Source organism: Balaenoptera musculus, chromosome 13 (genome assembly GCF_009873245.2).
Source record: "Balaenoptera musculus isolate JJ_BM4_2016_0621 chromosome 13, mBalMus1.pri.v3, whole genome shotgun sequence".
Classification (NCBI taxonomy): Eukaryota; Metazoa; Chordata; class Mammalia; order Artiodactyla; family Balaenopteridae; genus Balaenoptera; species Balaenoptera musculus.
In genome coordinates this window covers 39,172,995-39,196,164 of record NC_045797.1, presented here as the reverse complement: position 1 = coordinate 39,196,164, position 23,170 = coordinate 39,172,995, and the positions used below count along the sequence as shown (strand labels likewise).

The 23,170-nt window shown below is 44.8% G+C and overlaps 1 pseudogene; it reads left to right on the top strand.

The window, feature by feature from the left end:
* The first annotated feature begins 7,706 nt into the window (after positions 1-7,706).
* On the top strand, positions 7,707-14,807 carry LOC118905753 (annotated as a pseudogene).
* The last annotated feature ends 8,363 nt before the right edge of the window (positions 14,808-23,170 follow it).

The following is a 23,170-nucleotide window of genomic DNA, read 5'->3' as shown; positions in this document are numbered from 1 at the left end:
CAGGTTCCAGCCTGCCCCTGTAACTCACTGTCATCCAAAAGGGTGCCAAAATCAACCTCCACAGGGCCACACTCTGCATGGCCTTCAGGATCAATCGAAAAGGCTGAACCCAGGCAAGCCCATGGCCTGGCTTGCCTTCAGGAAATTCCGGGCTGTCTGCAGCAGCTGTGGTTTGAGTAGTACAACAAATTCACTTACTGAATGACAACAGCTTTATTGGCAAGCCAATTCAATTAAAGCCCCTGCATCCAACAAAGTCTCCGGCAGCCCTCTCTGCATAAAGAACATGGAATCATGCCTACATTTCCCTGAGTGCCCTCAGCCCTAGCTGTCCCTCTACATGAGAGGGAGAGGGATGAATGAATTAGATGCGGATGATGGTAATTAATGGCTGGCTGTCAGAGAGTCATTTTGGAGGCTCGGCCGTTGAAGGCTCCGTATTAAAGACCAAATCCCAGCACAAACTGACCAGGACAGGCTAGAACTCTCTTTCTAAATAGTAGGAGTGTCACAGGCACCTGCGGCAAGAAGGGAGGGAGAAGCAGGGTAAGGTAAAGGAGGGTTGGAGGGGAAACAGAGAAGCAAAACATCAGGCTGCTAACATTGATCAATGCTTCTTACACTATTGATATATAAATAATATGTTCATTTTTCATTCTTACAAAATATGTCCTTTAGGCTACCATTATGGCGAACTTACTTCAGAGTTCTGACATGAGCTTATTAGGAGGCGAAAAGGGAGGGCTGACTGTAGAGCTACAAACAAAACACATTTTCTTATAAAATATATATAACAGATCATTTTTGCCTTCAGTAACAAAGATAAAATAAGAGTTTTTCAGATCCCTGGCACAGTCTTGCCAACCAGTCCTTTGGCACTCAGAGAGAACGTGGGGGGAAGAATATCAGAGGGGGCAGGAAGGGAAAGAAAACAATTAACAAATCAGCTCCAACTGGCTCATTTATATGGAGATAGACAGCTCTCACTTTGCCTTTAGCCAATGCCACCAACAGAGCCAAGTCAGGTTAACTACCTAGCAGGAGATAACTTGGGTCGATTGGGCTTAATTATTCCTGATAGTAACAGGTTACCATATACACTGTTTGGAGCATAAACAAAAGCCAGATATCGAGGGGCTAAAATGATCCTTCTCCAACAACTGGAGTCGTGTGAAAAGCCAGGCTCCTGGTTCGTTCCATCTGTCTAAAGTCCTAGTCTTAGAGGTCCCAGGGCCTGAGTTGCCACCCATGAAATGTGAGAAATTCCATGACTATACTGGAAGAGTCTTCTGTCTCACTCCCAGAAAGAGAAGAGAGTTCCAGGTGCGAAATTTCATTTAGGGAGTGTGTTTCTCTGCTCACAGCAATCCTCTAGAATGTTTGCCTAGAACCTGACTTCAAAATTCCAAGTTTGGAGAAAATGTCAGCTCCACCAGGAAGCCTCCCCAGATTCTCTCAATAATAAAATACTTCCTCTGCTACATTCCTAGAGAACCCTGAATGTCCTCTATCGTGGTCTTTAATTCAATCTTCTCTACAACATAGTTTGTTGTCCCCTTGTCTTCCTTCCCCAAAAGACAAGGGTTTTCTGAGGGCTGAGCTCCGGGCTTTGTATATATATAACTGGCACTCAGTAAATCTAAGTGGAGTTGAATTAAATGGCCCTTAGGAAATGGATACGACTTGGCAAAGCCTCAGTCTTAAAGAATTATGTGGGACCTTGTTATGACCCTACAGGCATCAAGATTTCACTGCTGTTTTCCTCACTACAGCCACCAAATTGGTTGCCCACTTTAATTAGAACAGAGGCCAGATGTCTGGCCAGCTCTGCTAGAACCGGAAGAGCTAGCAAGCTGGTGGAGTTTCCCAGCTGGGGGCTCAAGAGGCTGGCTTCGTGTGGTTGGGTCACCTTCCCTTGCATACTTCCTTCCCTCTTACTTGACTCCCCTTCCTCCCCCCACCGCCCCCCACCCCCCGCCACCACCCCATCCCGAGGGCAGCTGTCCCTTTTATCAGCAAAAGCCCTTTCCTGACAACACATCTGTCCAGCACAATGTTTCACCCTGTCCAGTGATTCGGTTACCTGAAGCATTTGCATCCTTGATCAGTGCAAGGGCCTGAAACATATGTGTCCGTAAAGAGCCGGCAGAGGCAGAATATCTCCTTTCAGAAGACTACTATCCACTAAGAATGAAATCTAATATTTAAAGGGCATGACTCCCCGTTCATACTAGATTTCATTAATCAGTGTTTTCGTGGAAAGGATAAATCCTTTATGCATGCCTTTTTCCTGATTTTTTCCCCCATTTAAAAACTGCAATGCTTATTTTTCTTCCCTGCTATTAGTTCACAGAGACCCACTACCGTGAACCCTGCTTCCTTGCCTCCCAAAACTCACCTTTACTCATTCACACTGAGGGAATGAAGTTCAGTCAAGAAAAGAGAGGTAGAAAGAGAGACCGAAAAGTGTTCTAGTTAGTTTTAAGCATGTTTCATTAAATAAAACCTTTGCAACCCTTGAAAAAAATAGAGACTGTCACTATAATTACGAGCCTGTACTTGGCATGTGAGTGACCAATACGTTCAATGCCTCAGGAATATTAAGTAGGAGATCACAGCCTTCACTTGGACACTCACTAAGGACTATATTACTGACATTGAACATGATAAGAATGGCATTGCTACGACAGCCACAAAACCCACACTTTTAGGTGAAGTTCAGAAAAGAGGAATCACTGGTATCCTTCCTGAGAGATGTTGACCAAAGAATATGCTGATTTTTTTTTACCTTTTCACATAGCCTCTTATGTATCTGCATATGGCATTGAAATTGCAATGAAGCCGTGAAGATCAGCACCAAAGTACTTAATCATGTCGCTAAGGACGGAAGAGTCTAACAATACCCAGGACCTCTGAATGAACCAGAGGTACTTTTCAGATGTCTAAACACCTATGATTGTGCTAATATTTTTCTGCTGCATGTTCCCTTCAATTTATGGAATAGTGAAGACCCAACAAATTGTTAAATAATGCCCCATTTCCTCATTAGCTTCAAATGTAATTCCCATTGTTGAGTAAATATCTTGGTTCCTGAATAACACTTTTTTAAAAATGCAACAAATAACACAAATATGGGAAAACAGTATGTACAAAGATGCTTATCACAATATGCTTTATAACAGTGGGAAACTGGAAGCAATCAAAATGATAACAATAGGTAAGTTGTTAAGTAAATACACTGCAATGGACCATCATGCAGCCATTAGGAGGATAAAGACCATATAACAACATGGAAAAATGCAAGTGACACATGCTAAGTGGGAAAGGGACTGGAAACTGTATTGCAGTGTGATTACAACTACATAAAAGCATACGTATAAAAAAAGACCGGAAGGGAATAAACAAAAATAATAATTGTGTTAGGGATTATGAATGATTATCTTCCCTTATCTTTACTTCTCAAACTATCAGTAATGCTACGTGTCTTTTATAATTTAAAAAATAAATGGAAAACCCAGCAACTTTTTAAGAACTATTATTTTTTAAAGTAGCTATAATTTTGAAATAAAAAAACAGTAATATGCAAAATATTCTAACTATATGAAGCCCTAATTAAGATGTTCCACGTGGAAACAGCGACCCTGGCAGGGTGAGCACCACCCCACACTGCTGCTCCCCCCACTAACACACATCTCAGAGAGAATTCCCTTCTGCAGACTTTTCCACTGACTCAGATTTACAGGCCTCTTTCTAGATATTTTCACTCCACCTAAACAGTTTATTTCAATATAATCATTGGATGGGAGAAAGCAGCAGTAGCTGAAACTGAGGGCTGGAAAGTCAGAATTCTGCTTAACCACAGATGCTGGTGTCCAGCTGGCTGGCTGCAATGAAGCTGCTTAGGGCTGGACACTGGAATAGCCACACAGGAGAGATAAGAGGCTGGGAAGAATGAGCCTAGCAATTTAAAATAAACCTGAATCTCCTTAGCTCTGTTGAATAAGATCCCAGGATACTGAAACAACTTGCAGCTTTGGCCTTGGATGTGCCGTGTATGATCTTTGAAGAATTAAAGAATGAGAATAAAAGGGTCAGAACTCTGGTGGGGGCCAATTTTATATCCTTGCTCCAAACAGCACCTCTTAATGTTCTAGTGGATCACGCCCACTTCTTGACCAGAATTCATTTCCAAACTACAGCCTTCTGGACCCCACAGAAAAGAGTATACCTAAAATTTATCTCATGGGCAGCTAATAATAATCTACAGGCATTAGCTAACAGTAATAGATTTTGAATTACATAGAGAGACAATAGATAACCAGAAGTTTATCTAGCAAGATGTCCCACTCACTTGGCAGCACTTCTTGTACTTCATATTAAATCGTACAGGTCACATGTTGCTGCATCAAAAAACCATAATTTCTGTAGTCTTAGGTGAGTAAGACTTATGTTCCCATATAAGCTATAAATGTTAACCACTTTTTAAGACAATGGCCTCCCTTTAGGATTTGACTTCTTGCCATGACACTTTTGATAACTTTATCAACCCCAGCGTATTAAAATATTCAAGCTTGTAAGTATCAACTATCTAACACTGATTCGTGAGTCTAATCCTAAAACTAGCTCTTTAGGCTGTTTTAGCTACTTTTATATGCAACCTGAGTACACGACAATATCACATTCAGTTTGGAAGGCAGACCTTATAAAGTGTGAAATCTTTTAAGACACCATAGGAGTGCACAAAACAATTGTAATAAGCATTGCACATATTTTTAAATGTGACTCTTTTGCTGGCCTTCTTCCTCATCTCAGTGCTCCTGGTATCACTTCTTTAGTCAATACAGTAAGTCATTTCAGCCATGTCTGCCCAGGGAAATGGAAGGAAGAATTCAGGTCTTCCTTTGGGTGCAAAGCCCAGACAGCCCCTGAATTAAGACAGAGAGGCAGAGGACAGCAAGAGGCATCTCCCCAGAAGACTAATTTATTTTGGCTTTAATGAGAGGCAAGACAGTCCCCACACACTTGCTTGGCATGAGCAGAGTTTAAGAACTTAGAGCAGTTCCTGAAATAAGCATGAAGGACATCTTCTCATACCACACCTGTACCACCTGTTTGCTAACTTCCTCCTTAGACTCTCAAGTTTTTGCAAGTCTTTGCCTGAAACAGCTTCTTAAATCTGCAGTTAAGTCAAGTGCCACCTTCTCCCTATAGAAACCTCAGCCCCTCCAGGGTCAAGGCAAAGGGTTACTGCTGAAAGGAGGCACTGAGTTGGAAGGACACCTGGGGACCCTTCAGTCTAGTGGTAGCCACCAAATCACCAGAGGAGCCTGTGACCCAGCCCCAGAGATTCTGCTGCAGTGGGACTGAAAGCCACCCAGGCACTTGCGCACACACAACGTCTCTGTCACAGCTGGCCCAAGCACAGCACTTTGAGAAACAAGGATGTACTCCAATATCCTCTGAGGCTCAGAGAAGTTGCTGAAGACACATAACCTGTTGGCAGTGGAGTTACGAGCAGTATTCAGACCTGTAGACTCTTGCCACATCCTACTGCCCCAGGGAGCAAGAGGAAAAGCAATTACAGCTGGAGGCCGGGCAGGAGCAGGTAGCACTACCCTCCCCAGTGGATACCAACATGTGCTGTGGAGTTTGGAACCTGGAGCAGGCACTTGGTGTCAAGGGGTCATAGTACCACCTTTAATGATGCCTATGGCTAATCTTCCCCACAGGAGCCACAGCAACAAAACTCTTTTCTAGGCACCTGCATTTGATCTAATATCTGGATAGAAGTGGCCGTCTGGGGCTGGCTTAGCAGAATCAGAAAACCCAGTCCCAGCTTCACTGGGTGTCAGCCATGTAGCCATGAGCAAGTAACCATGAGCATTACCTTCTCTTTGGCTTCTGTTTGCCCATCTGAAAAATGAGCCTAATGCCTACTTTTCTGATTTGTTGTGAGAATCAAATGAGGTCACGAGATGTCCTCTGAAAATTAAAATCTTCTGGAAGCGTACGTCCTATCTAGTATTCTCATACTCTTATGGATCTTGTGCAAAGGTAGAAGGAATATACCCTCTTCTACAACAAGAATTGGATAGGATAGAGCTTCCCAAAACTACCAGAATTGTTCATATTTTCTAGGAAGCCTAAAGGCTATAGCCAGTGTACACAGTATCAATGCAGACCCGTGGTAAGCAGAACAGAAAGGATGAAGCCTTTAGAAGGCACTTGGGATGCATTCAAACTTGGACCCCAAGGCTTTGTTGACTTCCTATATCCAAGAGTCACAGCCGCAGGACTGGGGTTTATCTGGTCCTCTTAGCCCTGATCAGAGCCTATAGTCGTAATGATTCTGGGGTCCTTCGATGACTCTCCTCCCCAGCTATATAAACACATGGTTCTGAGGCACTTCCTTTGCCTCCTAAACCAGCACTCACAAACGCATTCCATGCAGGATTCCAATTAATCAATTTTCTGCCTGCATTTGCATGTTTGAAATGAGGAAAATATTTTAGATCTCTGTTTTTTATTCCAGATGGAATCTCTTTGTAAAAACCCAGAACTCCTTTCAGAGGCCATTGAGAGGTAGAAGAAGGTGAGGGGGTGGGGCTTCTGGGAAGGCTTTGGGGCCCCAACTTCCTCTTCAAGTAGAGCAGCTGTACTTCTACCTAATCGGGCTCCCACAGAAGGCTTCGTTTTGTTAATTTTTTTAAAAAGTCATGAAAAACAGTCATCTTATCCAGTCCCCTGGTTTAAAGCGGAGGAAATCACATTGGAGAAAGGTTAACTGATATTCCAATCTTCTCCCTTAGTCACTTGCCCAGGCAGGAGAACGATGGGAAATTCTGCTTCCAATGGAAGGGCTTCCTGCCAGGGTCTCAGTCTCAGTGCAAGCTGCTATGCGTGGCAGCAGCTGGGTGCCTTCTCCTGTCTGTCCCCACATCTGGCAGCTCTCAACAGTGGCCACCTCCAGTTCCACCTCATCAGTGCCTCCCCAGGGCCTCTCCTGGGGCACTCCAGTTAACAGCTGGGATGGCATCTCCAGGGTTCCTCATCTCCTCTGCCAGCTCGTTTGGCCCTCTGGTTTCTGGGGAGCACCATCTTTACAGAGTCAGCTCCTCTCTAGGACTCTTTCAAAGGACAGTTCTCAAACAAACATAAAAATAAAAAACAAAAAACACCCACAAAACTTATTAATGACTCTGTGAAGTGACTCCGGGGAAGCAAGTCCACGTAAGGAACCCTGGCTGTCACACTTAGTTGCCCCCTCTGGGCCCAGGCCTGCTGACTCTCCTTAGCTCAGGGTGTGTACTAAGGTCTCCAAAGCTGTCCTCCCAAGGGTTGTAGGGGGAAACTTAATACTATTATATCTATGTTACATTTGTTGAGCATGGTAATAGTATTGTGATTATGTAGGAAAATGTCCTTATTCCTAGAAGATGTAGTCTGAAGTGTGTTTGTGTGTGTGTGTTTAGTTGGGGAAGGCAGGGAGGTATAGGTTAAGAAAGAAAGAGGTAAAGCAAATGTAGAAAAATGTCAGTTGGTGAATCTTGGTGAATGGTATATAAATGTTTATTGTACAAGTCTTTTAACTTTTCCTTAGGTTTGAAATTTTTCCAAATAAATGCTTGGGGATGGGGAAGGAGTCTTATACAAAGGCAAATTTACCCTGAAGTGGATGAAGCTTAAGTGTCAGGGTCCCTCACTACATGGAGCCCTTCCAAGGCACTGGTAGGTTAATGAGGGTCATCAATGTAAAGAGTAGGTAAGATGAATTACTATACCAGAAAACCTGAAACACCCTGAAATCTTACAGCTTACATACAAAGCAAACTGGATAGAGGTTGTCCCAAGTTTGTCAACAACCTAAAAAGTTATGACATTACCAATTACAAGCAGCAAAGCTGACATTTTCTTAATTGTCAATAATAAAAGACAAATTTCTATCAGCCATGTTAGAGAAAGACTAAATTATCTTTCTATTCTCTCTGTAGAAAATATTACAAAATTGTTGTGTACAAAGAGGTGAACAAAGAATATAGAAGGAAAAGTATCATAGAAGTATGTCAAGTAATTAATTCAAAATATTATGTTAGTTTTCTAGATTTTGTCATGTTTGTAGCATTTGTCAGCATGTTTAATAATTGTATAATTTGATTTATTTTTTCCTTCTTTATATGAATTCACTTTTAGAGCCTCCCTCCTTCTAAAGTGCACGCTTTGTTTCCCAAACATGTTGATCACACAAATATATACACACAGACAAATATCAATACATGCAGCCTTTTTTCAAAGCAACATCTTTTGGGTTTAGGGTTCCTTGGAACACATTTGGAAAACACTGCCCCAGAGCAAAGCTGCTTCTTTTTATCCACATCTATCTATCATGGTAGCTGCACTGTAGCATTTGATTTCCAGGAAGACATTTATTTGAAGAGTTTATTTAAAGCAAATAAACTATATTTTTCATTGATCTTATATTTATATACAATCTGCTTTATATAGCCACATTCATTAACCCAGCCAATTAAGGCCCAAACAGCACTGTGAGGGAGGCCAGACAGGTAATAAGAAAGGATTTGCCCCAGGTCCCACTTCACAAACATCCACCTCCATCTCTCCAGCCTCTGTTTGGCTACTTCAATGTCCCACAGGAGTAAACTGAGGCAAGGGGGCTGGAGGTAACTTTTCTTAGAACAACAAGGCATAGGATCTGGGTTTCCATTTTGTGGATTACTGTCGAATTGGTAAATTATTTTAACAGGCTCTATTTCTGTGGCCTGCTTGTCCTTTGACACCTTGTGTTCAGTGCTACCTGGGGGAGAGACACAGAAGACTAGGGCTCACATATGGGAGAGAGGGGAGTGAGTATGAGGGTTCACTCTTCTTTGCCCTCCCCAAAGTGAAGGCAATTCATCCTTGTCCCCCAATGGAAAAGAATCAGTCTTTGACATCTTGCATTATAGATAATGCCAAAGAGGTAGCCCTAAATGCTAAAGGAAACTTTCAGAAAGAAGTGCAGCTTTCTAGGGGTCCCTCTTCCTAACCATCCTGCATCAGCAGACCAGCGACCAGACACAGTTTCCTGGCCCATGAAAGAACTGGAGGGACAGAGCCCCATCACAGCGCTCACTTTGCATTAAATTCTCCTGCTTTCCAGGGGCAGGAAGGGGAACCCTTCTGGTAAAAACTCCAGAGCTAATGCTCTAATACAAAACCCAGTAACAACAACAACAACAACATAATAATAATGGTAAAATAATCATCATTTATTAAGCATTTTCCCAGCCACCTTAGATACTTTCCATGAATTATGTCATCCCCTATAAAAAAAAAACTAGCAAACACTTCTTCAAACACTAGGGTAAGAGGGCTCCATTCATTGTGGTAAAGGGTACAGAGCATTGCTCTGCTTTGACTCATGTCAATAAGTAGGTAGAGGGCTTCCCTGGTGGCGCAGTGGTTAGGAATCTACCTGTCAATGCAGGGGACATGGGTTCGAGCCCTGGTCCAGGAAGATCCCACATGCCGCGGAGCAACTAAGCCCGTGCGCCACGACTACTGAGCCTGCACTCTAGAGCCCGCAAGCCACAACTACTGAGCCCGTGTGCCACAACTACTGCAGCCCACGCGCCTAGAGCCCGTGCTCCGCAACAAGAGAAGCCACCGCAATGAGGAGCCCACGCACTGCAACGAAGAGTAGACCCCGCTCACCGCAACTAGAGAAAGCCCGCGCTCAGCAACACCCAGCGTAGCCAAAAATAAAATAAATAAATTTTTTTAAAACATAAGGAGGTAGAGGAAGCTGACCCCTACAGCTGGGAGTCATCCCCACTCCCCCACCCCTCACCCCACCATGGCCTCTCCACTAAACACTCAGAGGACCAGCGATGGTGAATACATGGGCTGTGCACTGGTCACACTCAGATATTAAAGTCGACTAATAAGTAAGAAATATAATAATTATAGAGTTGATACATTATGCATTTTTATTTACTATTTAGACAATTCTGAAGTTTATAAAGGTAAAATAGAAATTCACTCCTCACTTCCTCTCCTACTGTTAACAGCTCATTGGGTATCCTTCCAGATTTTCCATATATATGCATGGAAATAATATCGGCCTAGACAGGCTCAGAAGCCCTGCCTCCAAGATCATTCTTAGGAAAGAATGACTAGGAAACATTTCTGGAAAAGATAAAAAGGGTCAGAGACCAGTGTCACCACTTCATCCCTAATCATGGCTCCAAGGGATCTACCTCAGATCAGATTTCCTAGAAACAGACTCCATGACAGAGATTCGGTGCAAGAGCAAATTGGGGAGCACGCTTGGAAATAATACCTGTAAGAGAGAGGGGGAAACAGAAAAGGACAGTGGGAGAGTTGAACCGCGTGATGCAGCTGTCGCCTTTGTGACAATCCCGTAGGGAACTCAGGAGCTGAGATGCCCTTCTGAGTTGCCCCAGTTAAAGCAAGGGAACCAGGCTTTCCTATTCTCAAGTAACTAATAATTGGATGCAGGGAGCCCTTGGGAGAAGGAGTAAGATTGGACAAGGCAGCTTCCTTCTTCCAGGGCTGGTTCCAGAGAGTACAGCTGTGAATCAGCAGGAGCCAACATCTCTTGGTTTTGAAGGGGGGAGCTGGGAAGCCTACCGCAGCACATACTACAAGACCCTCAGATGTTCCAAAACATTCTCTTCTAGAAAAAATGTTTCTCTTCTAGAAAGGATGAGGAGTAAACAGGAGGGGAAAAAAACTCGTTGAGTGAACAGATAAGAGAATGCTACAGCCCAAATGTTGACACAGCTCCTGAATCCGAGATGCCAAGGCTCATACCTAATGTTCCCACGATTTCCAAGAATATTGCGCTATGCCATACCCTGCATAACAACATACACCGGACCTAACTACAGTTGCCAATAAGAAACGGCTAGGATGGCATTTTCCTCCCCTTTGGCCCAGAGCACTGAATTCCACTGGACAAATTTTACCTGTATGATTGGAAATGAAAAAAAAAAACTCTTTTCTTTATGAACAATAATAGAAACAATTCTAGGAGGGGAGATAGAGCAATGCAAAGCTTTCTTGGAAACCTCACTGCTGCACCAGGAGCAGATGTCCTGGGGCACAAATTCAGTCATGTTCTATCCCAAATAGCACTTCGGCACACGTGGATCCAGAGCTCCTGGTGATCCGGCTCACCCAGCTCTGTTTTCTTTCCTTCTAGCCTCAGCAAGGACACCCAAACCTTCTGAGGGCAGGACCAGCTACAACACAGAGCTGGGACCCCAGTCAGCTGGACAGTGTTTTGTGTCCAGCTACATCAACACTGGTATTCTTTGGGTGATGCTATATCAGAAATGTCATGTTGATTGCATTTTTCTACAAACACTCATAATGAATGACAACTAACCCTTCCTAAACCAGGCCTAGGCCAGCATGCTTTCCTATGAAACACTCCAAAGTTCCTTCAAGTGGGATTTCTATCCAGTAAGAAGTGTCCAAAATCGTCATGACAGGTGTCAAAATAACACAACCATTATCAGTATTCGTGGTAAAAATGGCCAGTAAATGTGCCTCTGGGTCTTAGGCTCATGGTCTACAAAATGGGCAGCTGCGTGCCTGCACTGAACTTGGAATAACAGGTCAGAGAACAGACAGCATTCCTTTCAGCATTTGGGAAGACAGATTCTACAAATAAAAGGTAGAATTAACTGATCAACTTTGTAGCATGACCTTGTCCATCAGTTCTAGAACGTGAGAGATTTCCATTGTGATGGTACAACTACCACTGAACAACTCATTGCATGCATTAATTCAGCCACTAAAGGCCTCTTTCCCCATAAGTTCATATAAATACAAATCTGCTTTTGGGGCTCTAGGACAGTCAGGGAAAGGTTAATATTTGGAGATTTATCTTTAAACATTTTTATTCCACTTTTTTACAAAGATTGGCAGAGAACTTGGCAAACTGTCCCCCTACCAGTGAATTATGAGGGACAATACTACAAAAAAATAGGGACCAAAGTGTCCCAGACATCCCTGATTTCTTCTGCAGGAATCTTACCTTCCAAGGGGACAAAGGACAGGCCCTACTTTACTGTAGTTAACAAGTGCAGAGCACGCACCTGGACCAGGCACCATTTGAAGCCGTTCAGCATTAAATCCTCACAACAATCCCAACTTATTACTGTTATCCCCAATTTTCAGATGAGAAAATTGAAGAACAGAGAAGTTAAGGGACCTAGTAGTCAGTGTCAGAGCTATGATTCAGACATAGGCATCTGACTCAGGAGTCTGTGCACATAAACTCGATGCTATTCTGCCTCCAGAATGGAAGCATCTTCCAAGAAGTGCTTTTACTTTCAATCCTTTAGTTGCCTTTACTTTCCAAATTCCCTTTGAGACAGGCAGAGCCAAGGTTACCCATTTCGTGGAGACACCAGACCTACACGACTTAATTGAGTCACAGAATTAATCAGTGATTGGACACAGAATGGAACCTAATACAACACACAGCACAGATCTTTACAATTCAACCAAGCAGACAAAAAACCAACAGACTCAAATCTGTTCCTGATCAGCAGACACCTGGACATGTTGGACAAGTGCGGGAGGTGACTGCTAAGCTCAGCCCCATTATGGCCCCAAGGCACATCGCCTCCTCCCTCTAATTCATCCTGAGCAAGGCATTGAACCCATCTGGGCTTCCGTCTAGAAGCAATTACATGAGTCAATTCATTTCGAGGATAAAACAATAATAAATATTTGCATTATCCTTAATCATTTCCAAAACATTTCAAACACATCATCTCCTTTAGTCCTCCTAACAGCACTATGAAGGAAGTTTTGTAGTGTTCATTCTAGAGATGGAGAAACCAAGACTCACAAAATTTGTCATCTATCCAGTCCCATGCATAACTCAGTCTTAATGTTTGATCCTGCGCTCTCTCCACTGTGCTCTTGCAATTGTATTCTGGTTCAAGATCCAGCAGCTGAAGACCACGGTCAAAGAGAAGGCTGGGGAAATCTGGACCTGCCATCAAACCAGGGACTGTTCATCCCCAACACTTCAATGCTTCATTGCCAATTAAAAAGAATGTTGATTTCCATTATTTAACCAAATAGGATCCATTCCATGAACATTCCAACTGCTAATCAGACTTGATGAATCACAAAAGGACATTGTTTTCCACATTTTTAATCTGTTCTGCTGGACTCCCAACCCACTGGTGAAAACTTTGAGGGACCCCAAGATGCCAGTGGTCAACTTGTGCAAATCAAGTTATTTTGTGATCAAAAGACTGAACTACTCTAATATCCAACTTTTTTTTGTAATTGAAACACCACTGGCCACCAAAATCTAATGGTTCTTTATATTATTAGGTCATTTATTAACCCCAGCAACCCTGTGAGGTGGATACTACTATTATCCCCATCTTTCTTACAGATAAGAAAACTGAGGCACAGAGAGATTAAGTGACCTGTTAGTCAATGTCAGAGCTGTAATTCAGGACTCTGATTTGGTGGACTCCGGAATGCTCAGTTAGACAGAACTTCTTCAGTACAATTCTCTAGGATTTGAGTTGAGGGTTTGGGGATAGAGAATGTTTTGTTCTACTTTTTAAGTTTCACTATTTATCAACAGAGTTTATCACCATATCTTATCACTACAGTGGCTCATAAGGAGACCTCTCCCCACTCCCATTAAAATAGAAATCTTCTTGGAAGGGCCAATGTCTAAAACCCTTACCAGTTATGAAGTAATAAAAAATAAGAGAAATAAGAAAAAGTATAGCCTCTGGAGACACTTGGCAATGCCTGGAGGTGACAAAAGGAAGAGAAAGAATAGATAGTAGAGGTGAAGTTTTCCAAAACAAATGTTACCTCTATTCTCTAACCCAGCTCTTTACAGCATAGCACATATCTCTATGAATGAACATTCTACTTACCAACTAGAAAAACACAGAAGCTGTGACTGAGTGAGTCCAAAGATGCAAAAGTCCAAGACCTGACTCTGTCTTCCCCTCCAAGCCAGGTGAGTTGCTATCCTTCTAAACTCTTGGCCTCCACAAGATCATCCCCTACCCCCTGATGTAAAGACATGTCACCATGCCTCCGGTGCAGCCCTCCCAATCTTAGATGGCCAGGCCCAATCTGCAGCCCACCCCTCAGCAGACCTGGTCTTCCTGGAGAACCCCACAAAGAGGGCATCCCACGTTTTCAGCTGCTGCTGCCAATTACCCAATACTTCTTTTTCTACTTCTTGGTAGTTTATTTATCAGGCTATCTTATTCCATGTATATGGGCCACTCAAATACTTTTTTGAACAAGGCAAATGTTAGTAAGTATAAAAGTAAATAAGGCTGCCGAAGAACCGACAAGACGGCAGAAGTGGAGCAGAGGAAGCAGACCTTCCGCAAGTTCACCTGCCGCAGCGTGGACCCTGATCAGACGTTGGATGTGTTCTACCAGCAGCTTATGCAGCTGCACAGCGCACGACAGCATCAGATGCTGAACAGAGGCCTGTGGAGGGAGCAGCATCCCTGCAGAAGTGCCTGCGCGAGGCCCAGAAGGAGGGCGCCGCCCAAGGAGAAGCCGGCGGTGGTGAACACACACCTGCGGGTCATGATCATTCTGCCTGAGAAGGTGGCCAGCATGGTGGGCATCTACAACCACAAGACCTTCAACCAGGTGGAAATCAAGCCTGAGATGATCGGTCACTGCCTAGGCATGTTCTGAATCACCTACAAACCTGTGAAGCAGGGCCGGGGGCCACTCACTCCTCCTGCTTCATCCCCCTCAAGTAGCCTGCTTGGCCAACCCAGGCACAGACTTCTCTTTTTTTTAAAAAAAAAAAAAGGTAAATAGGTAAGTAAATCACACCACCAATAAAGGCAGAAGTAATAATAATAGCAATAATCACAGCAACAACCATGTATGAAGTGCTTCCTGCATGCCCTGTACTTTCCATACCTGATTGCATTTCATCTTCTCAACATGCCTTCAAGGTAAGTATATTTTACAGATGGGAAAACCAAGGCTTAAAGGCATTAAGTAACATGCCCACATCAATCAAGAACTACTAATGCCCAGTTCCACCTGCAGGTCTGTCTCTCTCCAAAGCCCAGGCTCTTTACTAATATCCTAGACTCCTTGATCCACTCTACAGCCAGGTAGGCTTTGCATATAGGAGTAGATTTCTCTGTTTTGTTTGTACCGTATTACACTGGTGAGGTCTAGAGAGGTTTACTCCCCCTGCCCAAGGTCTCATGGTGGTGTGGACAGAAACAGAGCCTCACATCCTCTGATTTCTACTAAAAACACTCATTCCCCTCTACCCTGATGCCATACACTCCCCTGCCTATCCAACTGGCCCTGCCTGGCATCTCCCACAGTGGCCTGGGGTTAGGGACTGCAGCGTCTCTCAATAGACACATGCCTCAAAGTGCCCCTCCCTTCCCACGCCCTTTGAAGCCCTGGAAGGAACACATAGTGATCCACTCCTATCCAGATTCCCAGCTGCTGAGGCCCACGGGCTCATGTCAAGAGCTCTGGGGATCTACATCTACCCAGAGCATCTGAGAAAGAGCCCCTGCTCCAAGATCCCAGGTGTGGTCACAGGAGGGTATTTTCTGCTAAGACCCACCCAGCCCTGCCAGCAGTGCCCATGCTGGGCAGCAACCACTCTAAGCACAAGAAGAATCAAGTCTCTACTCTGCCCTAACAAGCTCTTTCAAGTCTCTCGGCCTCCCTTTTATCCTTCATAAGGCTTAGCAGGCTGCTCCAAGGGCAGTCCAGTAACAAGCCCCAGGGCATTACTAGGGAGCTTTTTAGAACTGCAGGCTTTCCAGCCCCAGCCCAGGACTGCTGCATTCAATTGTGCACTTTTAATAAGATCTCTAGGTGATTCGTGTGAACAGTAAAGTTTGAGATACACCAGCTGAGACCATCTCCATGTCCTTCCCAAGACCTAAATTCTGAGATTCTCAAAAGGCGGCTCGTGGCTCAATTTCCAGACCTCAGGGTTGAGATGCCTCTTGGAACTGGGGGAATCCAAGCATCTAATCAGGAGTGGTCAGAAGCGGAGTCACAGAAGGCGTCTGTGAAACCCAAGCCCTTGGACAGGCAATGCGGGACCAAGGAGCGAGCGAAGGAGCCGGTTCATTTTTTCCATAGGCACGCTGTGTGTGCCAGCTGAGGTCTTTAATGTAAACCCTCCTGTGCTCCGACCTAAACAATGAGCGTAATTATGGGCTGGCTTACCCCCTTCAGATGCAGGGCTCGGGGTCGGCCCTCCACAGGGTCCTGCAGGAGGTCCTGTTTCTGAGTCAGGGGGGGCCCTCTGGTTAACCAGAGCAGACCCGACTCTGAGGGGCAAAGTTGACATACCAGCATAATTACACGTAGGTTGACCATATTTACTGCAACTCTGTTGTTCTAGAATTTCAAACAAAGACTGAATCCTAGGAAAACACACCGCTAAAGAGAAGCAGATTGTCCTGAGTGATTTATTGAAGAACAAACGCGAGGGGAAGAAAGAGAAGAGGATTATCAGAGACTCGCACATACTTCCCTTTCCCCTGCCTGGTCTAAGGAGAACACGCAGTGACCACCGCTTTCCCACCCTCCCCAACGGAAAGGCCTCAAAACACTGACATTTTGCTTTTTCTAAGGCATGCTTTCACGTGGCCACATCAAATCCCTTAACCCCATCCAGACTCATCAGAAGAGAGCAGGCAGGAGCACTCTCAGGACAGAGATCCCCCCTTCCCTTCTGACTCACTTCACTCTCCCCCCACACCCTCCTACAGGACATACACTTCCATCTCATACAGATCCATTGCAAATGAACAGAAAATCAACCAAGGCTGGAATTCGGCTTTAGAGAAGCCAAAACATCAGGTCAGGCGTGTGACTGGCCTTTAACTTTGGGAGGTTACAGAAGGCTTTGAATAGCTGCCAGCACTGTTTGGCTTCAGCTCGGTCCCATGTAAATACATAACTGTTATGGAAAGCAGTGGCATTTCCAACGCACAATTCAGAGCTTTCACTGACCCAGCAATGACGGGAGGGGGCAGTTGGAAATCTGCACCGTTAGGAAACAGCACCTCCCCCCCCAAAATTAAAACCTCTATATATGCAATTTAGGTGACTCTGAGATCAGGGCCACAGGGATCTCAGGGCCCTTGCTTGTAGTTGCCACCCGGTTAGGGACTGAATTTTCATGCATTGAAGCCCTAGCCCTCAATGTGACTGAATCTGGAGGTAGGGTTTTTAGGAAGGTAATTAACGTTCAATGAGGTCATAAACATGGGACCCTAATCCGGTAGGATTTATGTCTTTATAAGAAGAACAAGAGATCTCTTTTTCTCCATGTACACACAGAGAAGAAGCCATGTGATGACACAATGAGAAGGCATCTACCAATCCAGGAAGAGAGGTCTCACTAGAAATCAGCTCTGACAGCACCTTCATCTTAGACTTCCAGCCTCCAGAACTGCGAGAAAATAAACTTCTGTTGTTTAGGCCTCCCAGTCTGTGATACTTTATTATGGCAGCGCTAGTAAACTAATACATACACCACCCCCACGCCAACACATACACACACACAATTACAATTATAACTCCTCAGCCAGGGAAGGCTTATCGAGTGCCTACCAAGTGCCCGGCAAAAGAAACAGGAGATAGGCTTCCTGTCCTCATAGAGCTCAGGACATCTTTGGTGAGACAAGATCAACCCTGAAAAACAATTGGAACAATACAAGAGGGGATTCCAGTGGAGCAGAGCAGCTGACAGACCATTATGTAACAGGGTCACCAGGTAGGAAGCAGAGAATCATTCATTACAAAGGTACATGATAGTTACTGGAAGTTTCTTTGTTTTCTTTTTTTAAGTTGCTCTAAGATATTTTGCTTAGAAAGTCCCCAAACCTTCATCCTTGCCCATCAGGAAGAAAGAGTGGGTTTCCTGGCCAAAGTTCCAGGGCAGGGTCTTGAAATTCCTAATCCTGCACCCTGTCAAGATGGTTGTTTGCCACATCTCATTGCCTGGAGCTCAAAAGGGGTTACATGCTCCTGGGCCATGTGGTGCCACACAGATGAAGAAATAGCAAGTGATTGGGCTAATTAACCTATTTACACACACTCATAAAATTGTGAAAGAACCTTTTGCAAAACTACACGTTGTTACTGTTCAAATGTCAGAAAAAGAACACAGAATCACGATAGGATTCAGGTCCTACCAGATGTTCACAAAGGTTAAGCTCTGCTGAATGGCAAATTCCAAACTTGGTCAGTTAGAAACTCTATGGGCTTAACTCCCTCTCCAATCCTGCACTCTTCCTAGTGACACCACTTGAAATCTCCAAGCCTGAGCAAAGGACAGGGTCTGACGTCAGAAGCCCTAAGATAGAATATGGACACCTACCACAGGAGACACCCCCGGTGGGATGGGGCACTCAGGATTGTTTTGAGCAGGGAAAGAACAAGTGGGATTTTTCACAAGTTCACCAGAGATTTATGCCACAACTTCAAAGTGGGCTGGATGTATTATAGCCCAGACAAAGGAGGGAGGCATGGGATAGAAGAAAGCAATAGAAAAGATCCTGGACATTTACCAAATTGTCTTGAAGAACAGCAGCTTTCTTTTTTGTGGGCCTCATCCACCCCCACTTTGGTTCTGTGGTTCCAGCAGCCCATCACAGTCATTTATCCTCTTGCCAGAGAAGTGGGCTTGTGACCAGGATTGAGCCAATCAGTTTCCCCATCCCGTTCATTGATCCGAGGATTGGCATTGGACTGACCAGGGAAATCAGGATTCATTCCCAAGAGGAAGAAAAAACATTTTCTGCTCTGGTTACACGAACCAATAAACATCCTACACGTCCTTTCTTCTCAAGCTGGTCCCAGTGCTGATTCTGTTACGTACAATCAGAGGACTCATAACTAATGCAGGAAGCATGTGGACTCCCTCTCACCAGTTGCTTTCTGGTTTGTATCAGACCACCAACCTGTGTCTAGTCCTAGAGGACACCCTAGGGGAAGAGGGGACCTTGGCTGTAGGGTGACGAAACAGGATTGGGGGGGTGGGGGATTTCTGCTGGTGGTGACAGTGACATTGTCCAAAACATCATAAACAGTTGTGAGGGACTGTCCCAATATGCTGCCCAGCAAGGTGGGTGCTCTGGCCCTGGGGCACTCCATAAACAGAGCCAGTGACACCAGATTCTCTCCATGAACGCCTCCAACTGGGAGCTGCCAAATCTCTCCCAGCCACCTGCCTTCCAGCAGAGCTGGCAGGAGAACCCACGACCCTTCAGCACCTCCAACAAGTACTAAAAAGGAGTTCAGTGCAGCAGTCAAGTGCATGAGATCTGAATTCGGGACACTTGGATTTTAATTCCACTCCCTACCAACCATGGGACCTTGGTTAAATAAAACCTCTTGAACCTCTCTTTACTCATCTGTATAATGGAAGTGGAATATAGCTCATAGGATTGTAGTGAGAGTTAAATGTGATCACGTATATAAAGCACTTAGCACGGTACCAGGCACCGCTGGAATTACCATCATCATTGTTGTGGTTGTTACTATTAGGAAATGCTCTGAAAATTGTTCTCTGTGAAATAAGTCAGGATCTGACCTTGTAAAATCAAAAAGTGCATTCTCACTGGGAAATAGCTAGCAGCTCCTTCCAGCCTAGAGTGGCAAATTCCAGGCTTGGGTCTATTTCTTGCCTTTATATCCTTTCTCATTTATTTTTTGATTTATGAAAACGCATCCATCATTTTCTAAGGAAAGCCTCCAGACACATGAACAAAAATGATAAAAATGCACAACAATAACAAATAAAACCATTCAGCATGGCTAACAAGTCAGGCATTTAGCCCCAGTGGGGTAGATAAATCCAGAGCCAGGCTCGGCACTGGGACCCAAAGGTCAACAGGCTGGGACTTTGCTGAAGGAATCAAAGAAAGGAGATTCTGAAGCTTCAACTAACAGTCTACCTCAAATCTACCAAGAGCTTAAGAGCAAATTTTCTAGAGACAACACCCAAATGGGTCTCTAAGAAGCCAGTCTAGAAAACAATGAGACAGCTACCCCCTCCCTGCCCATTCACTAGGGGATGTTTTCAGAGAGCCAGCAGACTTCTAAAGCTATGCCAAGCACCCCTTTTACCTACAATTCCCATTTCCATGAGGGAGGGGTCATGTTGCAGAAGGACACTTAGTTAAGTGACTTGGGGCTCCCTAGGAAATGTGACAAGGCCAGCCCTCTGTCCGCATCTCTTTAGTCCATGGACATTGCTCTAAGGGGACCCTCTCTGAAAAGTTTGCTTTGGAACCCAACATTTCTAGCTTTCAATATAGATATTTCATTTTTGCTTTAAGCTGAGAATATGTGAGAGGAAAAGTGAAAATGGAAGCCCAGTAGAGGCAGGGAGGGACACTTATGGTGTGAGATGGAGATAGGGCCTTCAGTGGCAGAGCACAAGTGCCCTCATATAATCCAGGCAGGGCTCCTGATGGATAAATGAGTTCCCAGAGTGTCTCATTGGATAAGCTCTGCAAAATGCCTTCCTGCCCATAGTCTGAGGGGGTCTTCAGTCATGGGTTGTCCTGGCCACTTCTGACTGAACAAGGGATTTATTCATAGGCTGCCAGGAGGCCAATGAGATGGCCTAGTGTGAAAACTGTGCCCAGCAGGACTGCTGAATAATGGATAACATCTGGCAGAGCTATCAGATCTTCTCCTGGGACATCTGGCTGTGACAGGGGAGCCACCGTCGGCAAGTAATGATAGATGCAGCAGAACAGAAAAATGTAACTGAATCACTCCAACTACCCAGCACTGGAGTAGACAGTCACTGATAACTACCTCTGTCGGTAGAACCTGTTAATAACAAGTATTAACAGCAACACGATTAATGGAGCCACTGTCGACAGCAACCATACTGGTTGAACATGACTTTGTGCCTGGCACTTTTAAGCCCTTACACATGTGACCACACTGAATCTTCACAAGGACCCTATTCGGTCAGTGCTGTTATTGTCATCATTCTGCAGGTGGGGAAACTGAGGCTAGAGAAGGGACACAGCCTGGCAAATAGCAGAGCTGGAATTTGAACCGGGCAGTTTGATTATGGAACATGAGATTTCATTCACTAGGTTTCACACGCTCCTGTTAAATCCCACCATGTGGCCACGAGTGACGTTCTGGTTCTCAGTGAAGCCTGCCTGCTCTTGTGACCACTCTGAAGATTTTCTGTTCATCCTCACCTCCTTGTGTGTCCTTCTGATAATCCCCCATCTCCTAAAGTGATGGAATTATGTCACCGTTCCTTAAACTGGAAGCATCTAACTTATACAGAGACATTGAAGTTCCCGTCAAGTGGCTCGTGAGGACAGCAGAGAATGACAGGTCCTCTAAAGGAGGTTAACTGGCCCTCATTTGCCCTTCTAAGCCTTAAAGGATGAAGCACAACCTAAAGTATTCAGCACAGACAGCCAGTGCTGGTTAACACTTTCAAAGTACACTTGATTTATTAATCTCCTTCTTCCAGTCATCATAAAGAGCCTTCCCTGAAGCCAACTAAATCCTTGGTCTAGACCAGGGGTCAGCAAACTGTGGCTCATGGGCCAAACCTGATCTGCCACCTGTTTTGTAAATAAAGTTGTACTAGAACATTTGTACCACACTCATTTGTTTATGATCTACGGCTGCTTTCTCCCTACAACTGCAAAGTTGAGAAGCTGTGACAGAGATTTTACGGCCCCAAAAGCCTAAAAGTTGTTATCTGGCCCTTTACAGAAAAATTTGCCAAACCCTGGTCTAGGGTGACCAGCAGGCAAGAAGGACACTCCACCACACTTAGGGCCTCTACTCAGCAGAACGGATTTGCTCAATGACAGTGACTCAAGCCACAGAAACTAGGTGCCATGAATATCAACATCAATCAAGTAAATCAACAGGTATGTAGTGACCATGGCTGTGGGCCAGTCCCCAAGACTTCCATGAGCTGCTCCAGGGCTGGACTGGACAGGGGTCTGGGGAGGGGGCCAGTAACAAGATAGGAAGAAAGTCCAAGCTGGTGGGACTCCAGGCTCCTCATTCCACCAGAACACTTCTGCTTGTTCTTTTTATATGCTTTAGTTTCCACTGAAGACTCCATTTGAATCAAGAGTTCTGTTGCATTTTTTTTTAAATCTCAATCAACAAGTACCTCTTCAGCTTCTACTACGGGCCCAACATTAGGGTGCGTTCTAGGATGGGGGGAGGCTGGGGAAGGAGAAGTCGTGACCCCTACCCTCCCACAGTTTAGCCCAGTAGTAAGAATACATGGGGGGTACACGTAAACTGAGAACAACATGGAAAGATAAGAATCAGGCAGTACAGATCAGAAATGCTTTTGAAGTTCAGATTATGAAGGAAGTCAGACTTGCAGCTGTAAAGGATGGGAAGGATTTGCAAAAGCAGGAGGGAGAAGGAAATGACACGGCTGGGGATGGAAGGGAGGATTGAGGATGAAGTGTCCTCTCAGCCACCATGTGAGGAGCTGGGACTCTGCTAACCAGCTTTCTAGAAAAGGGAAGAGCTGCATTAGCCATCACGTAGGAGATGGGGAAGCTGTGGAGGCTGCCCTGTGAAAGGAAAACACTTCTAGCTTACTCCAAGGGGGCTCCAGGTGGACATGCCACACTTAGGGGAAAGGCTTCCAGCCAGGCATAAAGGAAGGACACGAAAGACTTTCCACAGCCTCAGAGCAAGATTTGCAAAGATTCTGCAAGACATTTTTCTAGAAAACGAATGGACTTGCCTTTTGATCCTGGGCCCTCCAAACTGGGGTAGCCAGTGAGACTTGAGCCACATGTGTGGACTCTACCCTGTAACTAAAGATCCCCCAAAGTCAGTTCTTGAACCCCAATTTAGTATCTTTCATATTCATGCAAAGGACCAGCTCCATCCCCTGTGGAAGGAAAAGGAAGGAAAGGAGAAGATTTACCAGAGGATGGCCAGAGCTTTTCCCCGGAGCAGCCCGTCTACACTGCCAAGTGAAGTTGGGTTTCTCCCCAGGGCCTAGAGAGACAGTCTGTCCCCAGGGAACGTGGGTTCGGGCTCTAGGGAAAACCATACATTTTCTAGGTCCCTGTGGGCACAGTCCTGATGTACT